Genomic DNA, 16,282 nt, shown 5'->3' with positions numbered 1-16,282 from the left:
ATTTTCAAAATAAGCTTGCTGGCTGGAAGTCGAAGATTCTATCTAAAGCAGGCCGTCTGACCTTGGTAAATTCCATTTTATCTTCAATACCGACTCACACTATGTCTTGCACTTTATTACCGGCAAAAATTGTTGACACTATGGATAATGTAATAAGAATATCTTTTCTCTGGGGGCACTCTCTTTCTGAACGTAAGATGCATTATTTTTCTTGAAGTCTTGCATGTACTGCTAAGGGTAATGGAGGACTTGGCATCAAAGACCTATAGCTTCAAAATTATGCACTGCTTGCCAAAAAAGCTTGGGATTTGCTACAGCAAAATTCCATGTGGGCGATACAGATGAAGGGCAAGTACTTCCATTCAACAAGCTTTCTAAATGCGAAAATTTGAAATAATGACTCTATCATGTGGAAGCAACTTTGTGCGGTGCGAACGGTAATTAGAGCTGGTGGTTTTTGGAACATTGCGACTGGTTCATCAATTAATGCATGGGAGGATGCTTGGATTTTAAATGCCAATGAACGTCTGTCGATGCCTTCAAAACCACAATCATGTGATTTGGAGTTAGTTGCTGATTTTATAAACCACTCTAATAACACATGGAATTTGGAATTGCTTCGTCAATTTTGGTCAACTGATTTTGTTCATAAAATCGCTTCCATTCCTTTGTTTCACACGACTGATAGTGATAAACTTGAATGGAAGTGGACCAGTTCTGGACGTTTTTCTGTCAAGTCGGCATATAATGGATGTCTACATTTGGTGAATTCCGGGAGTAGTTTGGTGTGTGAACAAAGGGTCTTGTTCAAATTTGTATGGAGACTCAAGTTACCTTTTCGAATTAGATTTTTCTTGTGGCAATGTTTGCAGGGTGTCATCCCCACAGTGGATCATTTGGCATCCCTTCATTTTCAAGTTTATGCGAGGTGTACTCTATGTGAGACTGCTTCAGAGACTCCATTTCATGTTTTTTTCGAATGCAGCTTTGCAAAGGCTGTATGGTGTGGTACAAATTGCATGACAATGATTGACGACGTCCTCTACTCTTCTGTTCAGGATTTTAAACAAAGAATTTTCCAGATGTTTAATACAGTAAGGAAGCAGCCTGAAGGGGATATTCAAGTTTGTCTGCTAGGACTGGGTTTGTGGTTCATTTGGCTTGCAAGGAATGATTCACGTTTCAACCGCAATAGTCCAGATCCTATATTTTACATCAGAAAGATTTATGGACAGCTGCAAATTCTTAAAGACATCCTAGATGAAAAAGAACACAAGGAGCTCATCCCTATATATATTAAGTGGCATCCACCTATTGAAGGATGGGCAAAACTCAACACAGACGGAGCGGCCCTTGCGAATCTGGGATTCGGAGGTGCTGGATGTGTTTTACGAATGGCTAATGGGTAGTTTATCATGGGTGCTGCGATCCCAATACTTCACACCTCCAACAATTTGGCTGAGTTTTTGGCGATGTTATATGGTATCCATTTGGTTTGTGAGACTCGCGATCCGCCAAAGATTGAATTGGAAACTGATTCTCAATTGCTGTACAAATATATGACTGCTACAATGGTCGATACAAATTGGATGTTGGCGAAAATAAACATGGAAATCTTGTCCTAGCTTGTTACAAAATTTTGAGGAGTTTAGAATTCATTGGTGCTACAGGGAGGGGAATTCAAGTGCTGACTGCTTTGCTTCTCATGCTGCTAGTTTGGCATCGTCAGATACGCGAAGGGCACACCTAGTTGCAGAAAACACTTCATGGTCTTTAGATGACTTAAGTTTTTTACCTCCTTTCTCTTCAGTTTGGTTGCATCGTCCACCTGTTTTTGCTGCTTCAGTCCTAGCTTTTGATGCTTGGGGCTTTTGTACATATAGACTTATAAATAAATAATGAATTCAGCTTTCGAACAAAAAAAAAAAAAAAAACCCTTCTAGCATGATGAGCTGCCCATAGCTAGGGACTGGGTTGGTTCTAGTTTCCCCCAGATGGACCAAATCAACGACCCCAATGATCTAGAAAATGTGTTCCTAATTTAGTTGATGTTCCTCGTCTCTAGTGATAAACTCCAGTAGATTATCTCTGATCTTTCTAACGATGAAATTTAAGATGTGTAAATGGGGTCTTCTAATGGTTTCATAGTTCGGGATTTCGGACAAATCCAAAAACCGAAATTCATTAAATTTCGACTCTTATTATATTTGGAATTTCGATTGATTTCAGAATAATTAATATTTCGACTCTATATTTGGAATTCCGGTTTTTTAAAAACCCAAAATATTGGGCAGAATTCCGAGGTTTCATTTGGAATCACGAACACTAAATGGTTTATGATGTTTGTATTTATCAATGATCTCTAATTTCTATAATGAAACAAACAGTTGCTAAAGACATTGTATGTATTGTTGGGATGACATCTTGGAATCGATATTTTGGCAGCCATATACCAAACTGAACTAAAATTTCGTATTTCATTGAAATTTCAACTATATAATATAAATAAAAATATGGTTTAGAAATTAATAAGTGAAACAAAATTGGTTGATAGGGTTTGGGATTTGTTGTCTCTATTGAGAGTTTTGTTTATGCTCAAACTCATTGGTAGTTTGTCTACACAATTGATTGTTTATTGTATGAGAAATTTGTGAGGTCATAATAAAAGAAAATTTTAGGGTTCTATATGTAACACTATTTGATTCTCTTTCAATTGGAGTTTCTCTTTGGTTGTGGATTAGGCGCAAACCAAACTATGTAAATCTTCGTTTATCTTATTTAGTTGATTGGTTTGCTATTTTGGCGAGTAGTTTACATTGTTTACTATTTGTCTATGAGTTATTTAGTTAATCTCATACACCGTAGTCGGGTTGTTGCTTCTACCGCGTTTATCATTGGTTGTTCGCTTCTGTTGCATAGAATTTGTGCGCTATATAGTTTTTGGCTCATAACAAATTGGTATCAGAGCTAAAATTTATACTTTGGTTTAGTTGGTGGTTATTTGTGGTAGAAGTTTTGTTGAAATCAAATATTTTGGTTTCATTGGTTGTTTATGCGTTGGTACTATTTGAAGAAATTCTTAAGAAGGTGTTTATTTAGTTGTTGGTATTTGTGGTGTTATGGAAATTGAGAATATGATAAATGTGTCAAATTCTAGTATTGAGACCAGGGCTGGCCTAACCCTATAGCCAAATAAGCAGCTGTTTAAGGCTCCACAGTCCAAGGGGGCCCAATATAATTTATCCTACAATTGTTTTAAGCCCACTATTGCTTTTCAGTCCATTATTTTACCAGTTAAATAACATTTTATATTGAAAACTATAAATTACGTTAGTTCTAAACAGATCCTTTGTTTCCCTCACTTTTCTCCAATTTCTCTCGCCCTTCTCCAACCAAAAATGTTTTGCATTCATCGACACCAACCCTATTGTGGTAGTTGGTGTCAAAAATTTTGAAGGTAATATCAACTTTGATATGTGGAAAAACGAGGTTGTTGATTTGTTGACCGTAAATTATTTGGATGATGCTCTTGGCGATAAACCAAAAGATATGGAAGTAGACGTTTGGGAGATGTTGAACACGAAAGTTTGTGATGTTGTTTGGTATTATCTCTCAAATGAATATAAGTACTATGTCATTTCATAAACTTTTACGAATGATATGTTCAACACATTGGAAGGCAAATACATTGGAAAAATCGTAGATGACCTGTTCTATTTGAACACTGGTAGTTTGGTTGGTTATCGACAGAAGTCGAGAAATATAAAAACTCTTGTAAAGAATGAATGCACCTATTGTCGTCGTTGGGGATATTGGAAAAATAAGTACTCCAAATTGAATAAAAAATTGAATTGTACACGTTGTTATAAAGATGAGATTGTGGTTGAAAATTTGTCGTTGTTGGTTATATATTTTATTGGTTGCTCTACGTCATAATGGATTTTGGATTCAGGTTTCTCATACCATATGTGTCCCAGTAGGGATTGGTTTGATAACTTCCAAGAGTTAGATGATGATATTTTGTTAGGCAATGACCATGTTTGCAAAATTGGTGGAGTTTGAACAATTCGATTGAAATCAGAAGATGGAATAGTTATAAATTTGGCTTATGCCAGGCATGTTCCTGATTTGAAGAAGGATCTCATCTCATTGGGTGTTTTAGAGTCTTGTTGGTTGAAAATTGTTTCGTCTGACGGAACTCTAAAGGTTGTTGTCGGTGCACATGTGGTAATAATAGGCACACGACGAGAGAGCTTGTACTTTCTAATTAAATGGTAGTATGGTTGGTGTAGGTAGAGATCATTCTTCTTGTTCGGTTGTTGTAAATGCTACCAGGAGAAAAAACAGTCGTGGTTTTGGAAATGAACGAAATATTGTTTCATTTAGGCATTTGGATTCGGATGTGGAAAATATATTTAAAGAGGTGAAATATCTCATAATCCGAGAGATAACATTGGAACTTCTCTAAGCTTGGAAGTGGAAATGGTATTTGGTAGTTTGAACCCTATTATGTTGAAGTTTGTTAGTGATCCCTTTAGGGACTCACGCGCTTCCGGGCATTGATATGGGCATGGTTGTTGATTGACCCCTTTTTAGGGGTATGGAAGAACTATGAAGGCTTGATCCCTTAACCGAGGTACGTAGGCAACCACTTCGTAGTGCAGTCATTGTTAGGTTCTTAGGGACATTAATGGTTGGATTGGTTGGTTATCTTTTTGACGTTGTTTGGTTGGTTGGGTGTAGCGCATTGTTGGTTGGTTAGGGCATAACACATTGGTTAGTCGGCTCAAATTTGAGAAATTCTTGTCGAGGTGGAAAATAGTTAGGATGACATTTTGGTATTGATATTTTGGTAACCATATGCCAAAATAAATTGAAATTTAGCTACACTGTATAAACAAAGTTGGGGTTTAGAAATTGGTAAGTGAGACAAAATTGGTTATTTGAGATTTGGTGCCTCTACTAAGAGCTTTGTTTATGCCCAAACTCATTAGTAGTCTATACAATTGATTGTTTATTGTATGAGAGATTTGTGAGGGCATAAGAAAAGGGAATTTTGGGGTTCTATGGAACCAATGTGAGTGTGTAACACTATTTGATTCTCTTTCAAATGGACATTCTATTTGGTTATGGATTTGGCACAGTCAAACCACGTAAATCTTCACCTATCTTATTTGGTTGTTTGACTTGTCATTTTGGTGAGTAGTTTACTACTTGTTTAGGAGTTATTTAGTTGATTTCATATACGTAAATCTTCGCCTATTTTTTTGGTTGTTTAGGAGTTATTTTGTTGTTTCTATCGCGTTTATTATTGTTTGTTCACTTCCATTGCATAAAATTTGTGTGATCTATAGTTTTTAGTGCACAGTATGTATGACTTTTCGTATAGTCCGTAAAATAAGAAATGAAATCATTTTTTTCCCAAAATAATGTGTCTATTATTCACTTAGAAAGTAAGATTCACTAGTATATATATTTCATTTGATTCATTGACGAACGACATCTGTAAAATGAGTGGGATAATTTCAAAAAAGCAAAATTTGTAGGCAACTATGTGTTGGGGATTACACCAATACCAATCGGTTCCCCCACTACACAGATAACTTGTATGAACACAATTCAACTCCGGACAAAATCTAAATATCAACTACAACCTATACTAACATGCCCAACTCGCTAAACAACTATTAACAACAGATAATAATGTAAAGCAGTAAAAGCAAACCACAACACAAAGATTTACCGTGGTTCGGCCAATGATGCCTACTTCCACAAGAGCCAGTTCTTAATAAAGTGGGAAGGAAGATTACAATCTCTCCTTTACAGTCTCTCACCTTACTAGATCACTCTTATCTCTTTACAGGGTTGTATCTCTGTAAAGGTTATCTCTCTTTGTTTTAGTCTGGATTCCAATCCTTCTGACTTGTTTGGTTCTGTTGGTTAGGTTTTCCAAAACCTTGATTTTTGGTTTTATCTCCAAAAAACCAAATTCGCTGGTAATCAGAGCAAAGCCCACGAAAAATAGACTGAGCGCTGGCGCCACTCTGGCGAAGTCGCTGAAGACTGAAGGCGGGGCTGGCCGCTTCACTTTGAGCTGGTTGGCAATATGTTATGGAGCTCTCGAAGCGAAGTCGCTCTCTATCCGGCTGGCGCTCGACTTGTCGCGATGCGAATTAAGCCCGTTTTCGTCCGCTCCGGTTCTCTCCTCATGTGAGGGATAACTCAACAATCTCCCCTCGAGCGGTGAGGGGGGATACCTCCATGCAATTGCCAAAATCAGGGGAGGTGTCTTTGCCATTCCCAATAGCAACAACAAACATCAAACTTACCTTTCGGTAAGACTTTGGTCATCATATCCGACCCGTTCTTGTCGGTATGGATCTTCTCGATACACAAATGCTTGTCTTCGAAAGTACTTCTCTAATCCAATGATAACGCGCGTGTATGTGCTTGGATCTAGAATGAAAACTTCGGATTCTTGCTCGAAGTGGATGCCTCGACCGTCACATATAACTACAAACCGCTTTTTCGCTTTAGCCCTAGTTCGTCGAAGAACCTCTTCATCCATAGCAACTCTTTGCAACACTCGATTGGCTGCAATATACTCGGCTTCACGTAGTGGAGAGGGCAACACACTTTTGCAACTTAGATTGCCAAGAAACCGCCTCCCCCGCAAAGTAAACCGGATAACCGGAGGTGGACTTCATCGAAGTCAACATCACCGCCATGTTCATCGATCGTTGTAGCCTTCAAGTAAGGGCTTACTTCCACCAAAGCACAAACATGATTTGGAAGTGCCTTTGAGATATCTCAATATCCACTTAACACCTTCCCAATGTTCTTTACCGGATTTTGCGTAAAATCGCTTACCACCCCAACGGCGAAAAGCAATATCCGGTCTAGTACACACCATGGCATACATCAAACGCCCATCCGCGGATGCATAAGGAATCTTTTCCATCCGACTCGCTCATGCTCACCCTTAGGACACATCTCTTTGGTCATGCTGAACCGGGCCACCAAGCGGACAAACCGACCGGCCGGCTTTGATCCATGTTGAATCTCTTCAACACCTTCTCAATGTAGCTTTCGAGAAAGCCACAACTTTCCACTCTTTTCGTCACGCAGTGATCCGCGATCCCAAGTATCTGTTTTTGCTTGACCCAAATCCTTCATCTCAAAGGACTTACTCAAGTCTTTCTTGACTTTGATATCTTGTTGATGTTTGGGCCAACTATCAACATATCATCCACATACAAAGAATAGCACAATGAAATCCCCATCCGGAAATCTCGAACAAACACACAATGATGGAAGCGGACTTCTTGTATCCTTGCTTCACCATAAAGGAGTCAAACTTTATGTACCACTGTCTCGGTGCTTGCTTTCAACCCATACAAGCTCTTTATCACTTGCATACTAGGTGCTCCTTGCCTTTGACCTCAAAACCCTCGGGGTCCATCGTATAGACATCTTCTTCAAGGTCTCCATGAAGAAAAGCGTCTTAACGTCTTAACATCTAGTCGCTCAACCTCTAGGTTCATACTTGCGGCCATACCCAATACCACCCTGGGATAGAAGTCATCTTCACTACTGGGAGAGAAAATCTCATCAAAGTCAATTCCTTTCTTTTTGACCGAATCCCTTCACAACAAAGGCGAGCTTTGTGCCTTGGGTGAGGATTGTTCTCCTCATGCTTGACTTTGTATATCCACTTATTCTTGAGAACTTTTCTCCCTGTGGGTTTCTCAACTAACTCATAAGTGTGATTCTTATGCAAAGAATCCATCTCGTCATGCATGGCCTTCAACCACTTTTCTTTGTCGGTACCTTCAAGTGCCTCTTGATAGTACATAGGTTCTCCACCATCCGATAGTAGCACGTGCATTATGTGGTGGATACTGGTTGAAGCTAGTCTCTCTCTGTCGGACCTCTCCTTGCCCCATCTGGCGGTGCCTCGGGGAGGATGCACTACGCTTGCTCTGGTGGTGGTTCATGCATCTCATCTGCATCTTCTATACCAATAGGTTCTATCCCATCATGAGCAATAGGATTCTCATCATGAGCTTCAAACTCATGGTTCTCTGCATTCTCAATGCCTTCTGCACGTTCCACAGTAGGAACTTCGGTTCGAATCAACAAGGTCATTGGTGAAAGCTTGTAGCTTCTCACCCTCCTCAAAGTCTGCTATGGTTTGGTCTTCTAAGAACACAACATCTCCGACCGGATTACCTTCTTGTTAATCGGATCATAGAGTTTGTAACCAAACTTTTCATCTCCATAACCCGGAAAAATGCACCGCTTGGCTTTGTCATCAAGCTTGGATCTCTCATCCCCGGAATATGCACAAATGCCCCGCACCCAAATACCCTCAGTATCCATAATCAACATCTCGCGACCATACTCTCTCTCGGATAATCACTATTCAGAGAGGCTTTCTTGGTGACGGGTTGATCACATGCTGCCAGATGCGCATTCTTCTACCCAAGAGCTTCTAGGTAGCTTAGAGTGAGATAGCATGCATCTTATCCCTCTACAATGGTACGGTTCATTCTCTCTCGCTATTCCATTACGTCGGTGTCTTGGGAGCGGCCCCGCTCATGAGCCTAATCCCATGACTCGGCAATACTCTTCAAATGGCCCAATGTACTCACCCCCATTATCCGGCGAATACACTTCAACAACTTCCCGGTCTCTCTTTCCACCATGTAGAATTTCTCAAACACGCCAAGTACTTCATCCTTGGTCTTCGGACTATAGGCCCATATCTTTTTGACGATCATCAATGAATGTCAAAGTACGAAGCTCCCCGGTGGGACTTCACTCTCATAGGACCACATAAGTGCGTGTGCACTAGTTCAAGGGCGGTGTCCTTTTACGTGAGACGGAATCTTTGGAAAGACACCTGTGTTGCTTTCCTACCAAACAATGAGTACATGTACTTAAATGTGTACCTTTAATGTTTGGCATAGCCTTTTGCTTAGCAAGAACTTCCATCCCTTTTATGCCCATGTGACACGCTCTCTTGTGCCCACCGGTCGGATGAAGCTTCTTCTTACGCGCATTATTCTACGCTTTACACAAACTAAATTTGTGTTTTGTAAAGAGAGCAAGTTTTCTTTCCTCGGCCGCTACAATGGAACCTCGCTTTCGGTTCCATACCCCGCTACCAAACGAGTTTACAAAGCCATCATCATCTAATTTCCGGCCGAAATGGAAGCTTAACCGTATGTCGGGGACATGTCTTACATCCTCGAAAGTGTCAAGGTGTAGCCGACATTGGTTTCTACATGAACATCTCCAATGCCTATAATCTTCGGGCGCCATCATGTTACCCATCCTCACTTCACCATATTCACCACAACCGTAGGTAGTGAAGAATCCCCGCGCGATTGTGACGTGATAGGATGCTCTGTATCTATCACCCACTCAGATATCGACATGAGGTACTTTCCGGACAAAGACACACCACAACCGACATAATTCCCACTAGGTCATCGACTAGTCGCGGTAGTATATCTTTGTGTTTCCGTTCCTCCGCACCATGTCTTCATGTACCACGGTTATTCTTCTCATCATCCCTCTTTGTTCTCGCGACTCATATCTGAAGTGGCCTTTGGTGGCACAATAGTAACATTGCCTCTCCGCGCCTTAGGAGTTCTAGCTTCACCCCTAGATTTATACGCCATCACCTCTAGAACGAGATGGTTTTTCGCTCGACCTCTCCCCCGTTTCTCGTGAAAGGACCTGCGAAGTTAGAAGAGCGCTTCTTGCACTCCTTCTAGTCTCCTCATTCAACAAAGACGTGGTAGCCATCTCCATGGTAACAATTCCATCCTTGGTCGCTCCATGTAGAGAAACCGCTAATGTCTCCCAACTTTCGGGTAGAGAGCCTAATAGAAACAAAGCCTCAAACCGCCTCCCAAATTGATCTTCATCAAATGCATCGATTGATGATATTCTCAGACTTCATTAAGATGCTTTCGGACATTGAAGAACCTTCTTGGTACTTCGTGGTTCGCAAACTTCTTAACGACTAGCACTTTGTTTCCACCGACTTCCTCTCATAAAGGTCTTCGAAGTTTCTTCCATAGACCAAGGTCAGAGTCTCGGGCCACATGGTGAAAGACACCGCCGTCTATCCATTGTCGAATGTACCCAATAGCTTTTCGTCAAGCTTTTTCCACTCAAATTTCATCGGCCTTTTCTCGGTTTTACTCCCTCATTCTCAATGGGAAGTGCCAAGTCCTGCGATAAAGCAAGTCTTCCATCTTGGCTTTCCGGATGGTGTAGTTCTTCCTATTCGGACTCATCATACGAGTGTTCACGGAATGGTCCATCTCTACAAGTTATTTAACCTCAAATCTTCTCTCGAATTTCGGCCAAACACCCCGACAAAGATTCGGATAACACCCCAGCTATTCTAACCAAGGCTCGATACCACTTGTTGGGGATTACACCAATACCAATCGGTTCCCCCACTACACGGATAACTTGTATGAACACAATTCAACTCGGGACAAAATCTAAATATCAACTACAACCTATACTAACATGCCCAACTCGCTAAAACAACTATTAACAATGGATAATAATGTAAAAGCGGTAAAAGCAAACCACAACACAAAGATTTACCGTGGTTCGCCAATGATGCCTACTTCCACAAGAGTTCTTAATAAAGTGGGAAGGAAGATTACAATCTCTCTTTTTATCTCTCACCTTACTAGATCACTCTTATCTCTTTACTGGGATTGTATCTCCGTCAAAAGGTTATCTCTTTGTTTTAGTCCGGATTCCAACCTTTCCGACTTGTTTGGTTCTGGTTGGTTAGGTTTTCCAAAACCTTGATTTTGGTTTTATCTCCAAAACCAAATTAGCGGAATCAGAGCAAAGCCCACGAAAAATAGACTGCGAGCTGGCGCTGGCTTCACTCTGGAGCCGAAGTCGCTACCAAGACTGAAGCCGAGCTGGTCGCCCTATGTTATGGAGCTCGAAGCGAAGTCGCGCTTCTATCCGGCCGCTTCCGGCTCGCGATGCAGGCGATGCCGACTCGGTTTAAATGTCCAGCTCCAGTTTCTCTCCTCATGTGAGGGATAACTCCAACACTATGATTGCCAAACTGATGATAAAATATCTTTCTACAACAAAGCATGTCATAGTAAACTACTAGGGTAGCCACGACTGAATGAAACAAGATTCAAACTATTAGAGTATCTTTAATAGTGACACCAAATTAAACATCAACACCAAATTAAACATCAACAATTTTCTTTAAGTCCTTGACTAACCATCCACAAACACCGTAATTTCAGCAGACATCAAAATGGGATATATTTGGTGTCAATGTTGGCGTTTCATAATAAAATGTACGATCAAGTGGTGTGTGGACTTTTCAACTGTACTGTGGCACTGTGCTGATTAAACAAGTGGCGCGTGGGCTCTAAATTTCAATGATTCAATTGATAGGAAAAGTTGATTTTATGGGTCGGTTCAGTTCGGTTCTTATCGGTTTCCGTAAAAATTATTATGTTCGGGTTTTTTTTTTTTTTGTTTTTTTTTTTTTTTTTTTTTTTTTAGAAAATCCATATCCATACCCATTAATTAAGTCGGTTCGGTTTGGATTCCAATTCATTCTCAGGTTATACATTATTATTGTTAAAATTATATTTTTATTTATGTAATCGATATTAAAGTTGGTTTTTAGTACGATAATAATACAAGTATGCGAACCGTGCTACGCATCAATGTTTTTTCAAATCCTTAAACCTGTCGCTCTAACATCTCTCTGATAGTATACTTTTTTGAATTCTAATTATAATCTAAAAAATAATATAAAAACATTAGGAGGGATTGAATATAATTTGAGTGACGTGAATGAGATTTTCTAAATTATTTTAAATAATATGAAGCTAATTATAATTTTAATAAAGTGAGAGAGTTTTTGTTAAATTGTTTAAAAATGAGGGAGCTGATTAGAATAATTAAGGGAGGTGGTTTTAAAATCATAAAATAGAGAGATTACAAATACACAATTGTTGAGAAATTTTCCTCCTAAAGATCGGCTATCATATAGTGTAGAGATTTGTCACCCATATTTTTGTCCTCTCAAAAGAAATAATGGTCATAAATTCAATAGTTTTTCAAAGTTTTTAAAATTTATGTATATCTAATAAATTATATATACACGTGTATTTTACGATATATTATACTACTATATGCACATGCGTCATATATATAATAAATACATCTATCACAATTATATCGTTAGTTAGCATTGCATGTATTTATTATCCTACATATACACGTACATGTAATATATCAAACACATACATGCGTATTAGCTAATATATATATTGTATTAGTTATTTCATAGTATACGTGTGGACGTTGATATTATTATTAATTAATATTTATAATACACGTGTTTAATGTAATATTATAAAACATGCATTTAATAACACTAACTATTATGCTATATATATTTAGTATATTTTTACACCTAACAAACAAAAACTATATATTACAATAATGTTTTGATTTGTCTTTATTTAGTGTAATATAAGAGCATATTTAGGAGAAAAACAAAAAAAACACTAAAATTTTGAACCAAACAAAAAAACACCAACCAACTTCAGGAGAAACATCAAATATTCGACATCAAATGATGCGGTTTTGGATAAACCGCACCATATAGCCCGCGCGGTTTTCTCAAAACCTCACTACTGAAACCCATCTTAGAAGCCCAAGCTCACGCGATTTTCCAGAAATCGTGTGCTATAATCTCTTAACCCTCTAATCATGCGTGGTTCTCTTCATTTTTCATATTCCCTCTAATCCTAAACTCATCTCCTTAGCAATAAAATAAAATAACTACCAAAACTCTTGACGATTTTTCAATTGATCATTCATTTTCTTCTGATTCATTTTATTTGGATTCATCGTCTTTTTCTTCATCGAGCTTGAGCTCTTCAAATGATAACACTACAATTAAGCGTTGTAAAAAATTAGTGGCTATTGCTTTACCTTTGGTCCGACGTCGTTTGGGTTTATTGCGTCAACAAAAATCACATGGTGATTCGAATAAAGGAAGAAAATAAATGCAAGAATTGTCAGTACGAGGCAACATTGGCTCGTGTAAATATTAACTGCTTCAGCGCAAATTCTATATTCACTGACCACGACTTTCAACGCTGATTTCGTATGGGCGAGTCATTGTTTACTCGTATTTTCAGTCATTTTAATCATAATGTACCATATTTTCAACAAAAAGTTAATAATGTGGGTAAGTTTGGGATTCACCCAAAAATCAAAGTAATTACTGCTATACGAATGCTTGCTTATGAGTCTTCAGCTAATCTAGTAGATGACATGTTACATTTTGCTGAGCCAACTTTTCATGAATGTATGCGCTATTTCTGTGATGGAATTATTATAATTTTTGGAGGTGAATACTTGCGCAAACCAAATGACGCGCTGCAGATATTCAGCGTTCACTTGAAGAGTATGAGGAACACAGATGGCCTGAAATGCTAGGAAGCATTGATTGCATGCACTGGCAATGGAAGAATTGCCCATCCACGTGGTAAGGGTCTCACACTGGCCATATGTGCATAAACCAACAGTGATTTTGGTAGCAGTTGATTCTCGTGACACGTGGATTTGGCATGCTTTTTTTGGAATAGTGGGTTCTCACAATGATCTTAATGTGCTTGGCCGCTCACCAATATTTGATGATATGATATAGTCAATGATGAAGCTATTCATTGTAACTACATTGTGAATGGACATCATTATGATATGGGCTATTATTTGGCTGACGGTATTTATCCTAATTATGTCACCTTGATTCAAACGATTGCTAAACCGACTGTTGCACATGCAAGACAAATATTTTGCAAATAAGCAAGAAGCTACTAGAAATGACATAGAGCGGGTATTTGGTATATTGAAGTCGCGTTGGACTATTTTAGCGAATCCGTGCAGGTTATAGTATTTGGAGACCATGGCTACTGTTATGAGGGCTTGCATCATTTTACACAGTATGATTGTGAAAGATGAACATAAAATGGATATCCCGCAGTATATTCCTGAGTATGAAATGCCAAGTAGAGAAGGTGCATCTGAAGATCAATGCCACTTTGTTCTATCTCGTTGGGCATCTGGCGTCGAGAGGGTTCGTTCAAAAGTTGTTCATGAAAGATTGAAAAATGACTTGGTCGATCATTTGTGGAGTAGGCGTGGGCGGCGTGGTCAACGTTGATTTCTATTTTTATTTGGACTTCATTTGAACTTTGTGTTTATTTATCGTTTCAATTTATATGTATTTGTGTTCCAAGTTTATTTCTATGTATTTGTGGTTTTATAAAAAGATTTGTGTACATGAAAATTTTGAAAATACAAGATAGACTCTGCCGAATTTTTTTTAGAATGATAAAAAGTATCAACTTTAAATTAAGGTAACTCAAATTAAAAGAAAATATTAAATTAAAGTACATTCTAATTAAAATCAAAATACAAACTCAAATTAAAGCACGTCATAAATTAAAATACACAAATTAAAAGACATACAGACTCACATTTAGACTATGTACTAATTTGACTACTACTAGTGATATTGCAAAGTCGATTTTTTATTTTTTGTAAAATTTATGCCTTTTTGAGTTGCCAAATTTCGCGCTCATCTTCGGATAATCTTTCTAATTTCATTCATAGTATTTTAGCATCATTTTCATCTTCTCAAACTCAGAGCGCATATTTCTTCAATTGAAGTTTTTCTTTTTCTTTTTGGAACTTCCAATCCATCACATTTTTCTTCAATTGAAGTTTTTCGGATTTCATCTCATCTTTCTTCAATTGTCTTTGAACTTCCAATTCATAGTCTTCTTTGGTGGTTTTAGAAAGTTCCACCAGAAAATCATCAAGTTTCTTAGCGGATTCCTTCACTTTAGAATCACATTCTTCTTTCACTTTTTGTCATATTTTATTTTATTCTTTCTTTCCAATAAGCCTATTCTCAAGCCAATCAACTTGGTGTGGATCATAATCCATTGGTTGAGTTGTCGCAGTTGATATTGGAATTGATAAACCTCCTTCCTCACTGTTTGACTTTGACTTTTTGGTGGGTTATAATTCATTTATCAATTGTAGCCTCTTCTATTTGGGTGAGTCTTTCACCATATTATAGCATTGCATCCACTTCCAAACCCCATTATGCATCCCATATGCACTTATTACTTTCTCAACCTACCAATTAAGAAAAAACTAAATTAGAATTAAATAATGTATTTGTGAATCAAAATAACAAATAAAAAGTAAATACTTACAATCATATTGTCATCATTATAGCCACTTGGAGGAAAATGTTTGAATATTTGAAATAATAGCATGGAACTTGTTGATATTAGCTTGAATGAGAGTCCAATGGTGTTTCATGTCTATCAAGTTGCGTTCGGTCATTCTTCCTAGATTTGCATGAAATGCATTTAGAATCTTACTCTAAAATTCGTTTGACTTTTGCTCATTTCCTACTACACCATCTTGACTAACTTGTAGTCAACTATTGGTAAGAGCAACATCTTCTTATTGTATCCATGAAGTCTCTCTAGATTTTGTTTTTAGTTATTCACTAGCCATTGTGGTTTTAAGAATAGAGAGTAAAGAATAGAGAAAAGAAGTGAGTGTAAAATCTATTGTGTGAGTGTTTCAATTTATAGTGAAAGAAAAATATAACCGTTTTTCGCCCCTTTTTTTATTGAGAGCACGCGGTGTTGAAAAAACCGCGCGGTTTTTTCAAAATCGCGTCTCAAAAACACGCTATATAAGCCTACTATCTAGCCCAGGCCCATGCGGTGTTAGAAAAACCACGTGGTTTTTCCAAAACCGTAAGAGGGAACCAAATTTTGGCCAATTTGGTGTTTGGTTTGATATTTTTTTGGTGTTTTCATCAACATGTGTTTTTACTGAAGATGAAAAAACACCAAATTAAATTTGGTGTTTGATGCTAGGAAAGTATCTCACTTAAAGATGCTCTTATACTAAACTTTATATATCAAAATCATAATAATCGGTTTTGGTTTCGGTTCAAATATCTATCCGTTTTTTCCTATTCAGTTCTAAAGTTATTTATCGGTTTGATTATTGAAGACCCACTTTTAATAGGTAATTGGGTACCATGCACACCGTTGAAAAAAAAAAAAAAAAACTACTGGTTGACCAAACAAAAAAGACACGTCCTCTTCTCTCGCTCTAACAAAAACAAAGTCCCTCTTGAGTCTTGACCTCG

This window comes from Coptis chinensis, chromosome 1 (assembly GCF_015680905.1).
Source record: "Coptis chinensis isolate HL-2020 chromosome 1, ASM1568090v1, whole genome shotgun sequence".
In the NCBI taxonomy this organism is placed as follows: Eukaryota; Viridiplantae; Streptophyta; class Magnoliopsida; order Ranunculales; family Ranunculaceae; genus Coptis; species Coptis chinensis.
Note: the sequence above shows the minus strand (reverse complement) of the source record.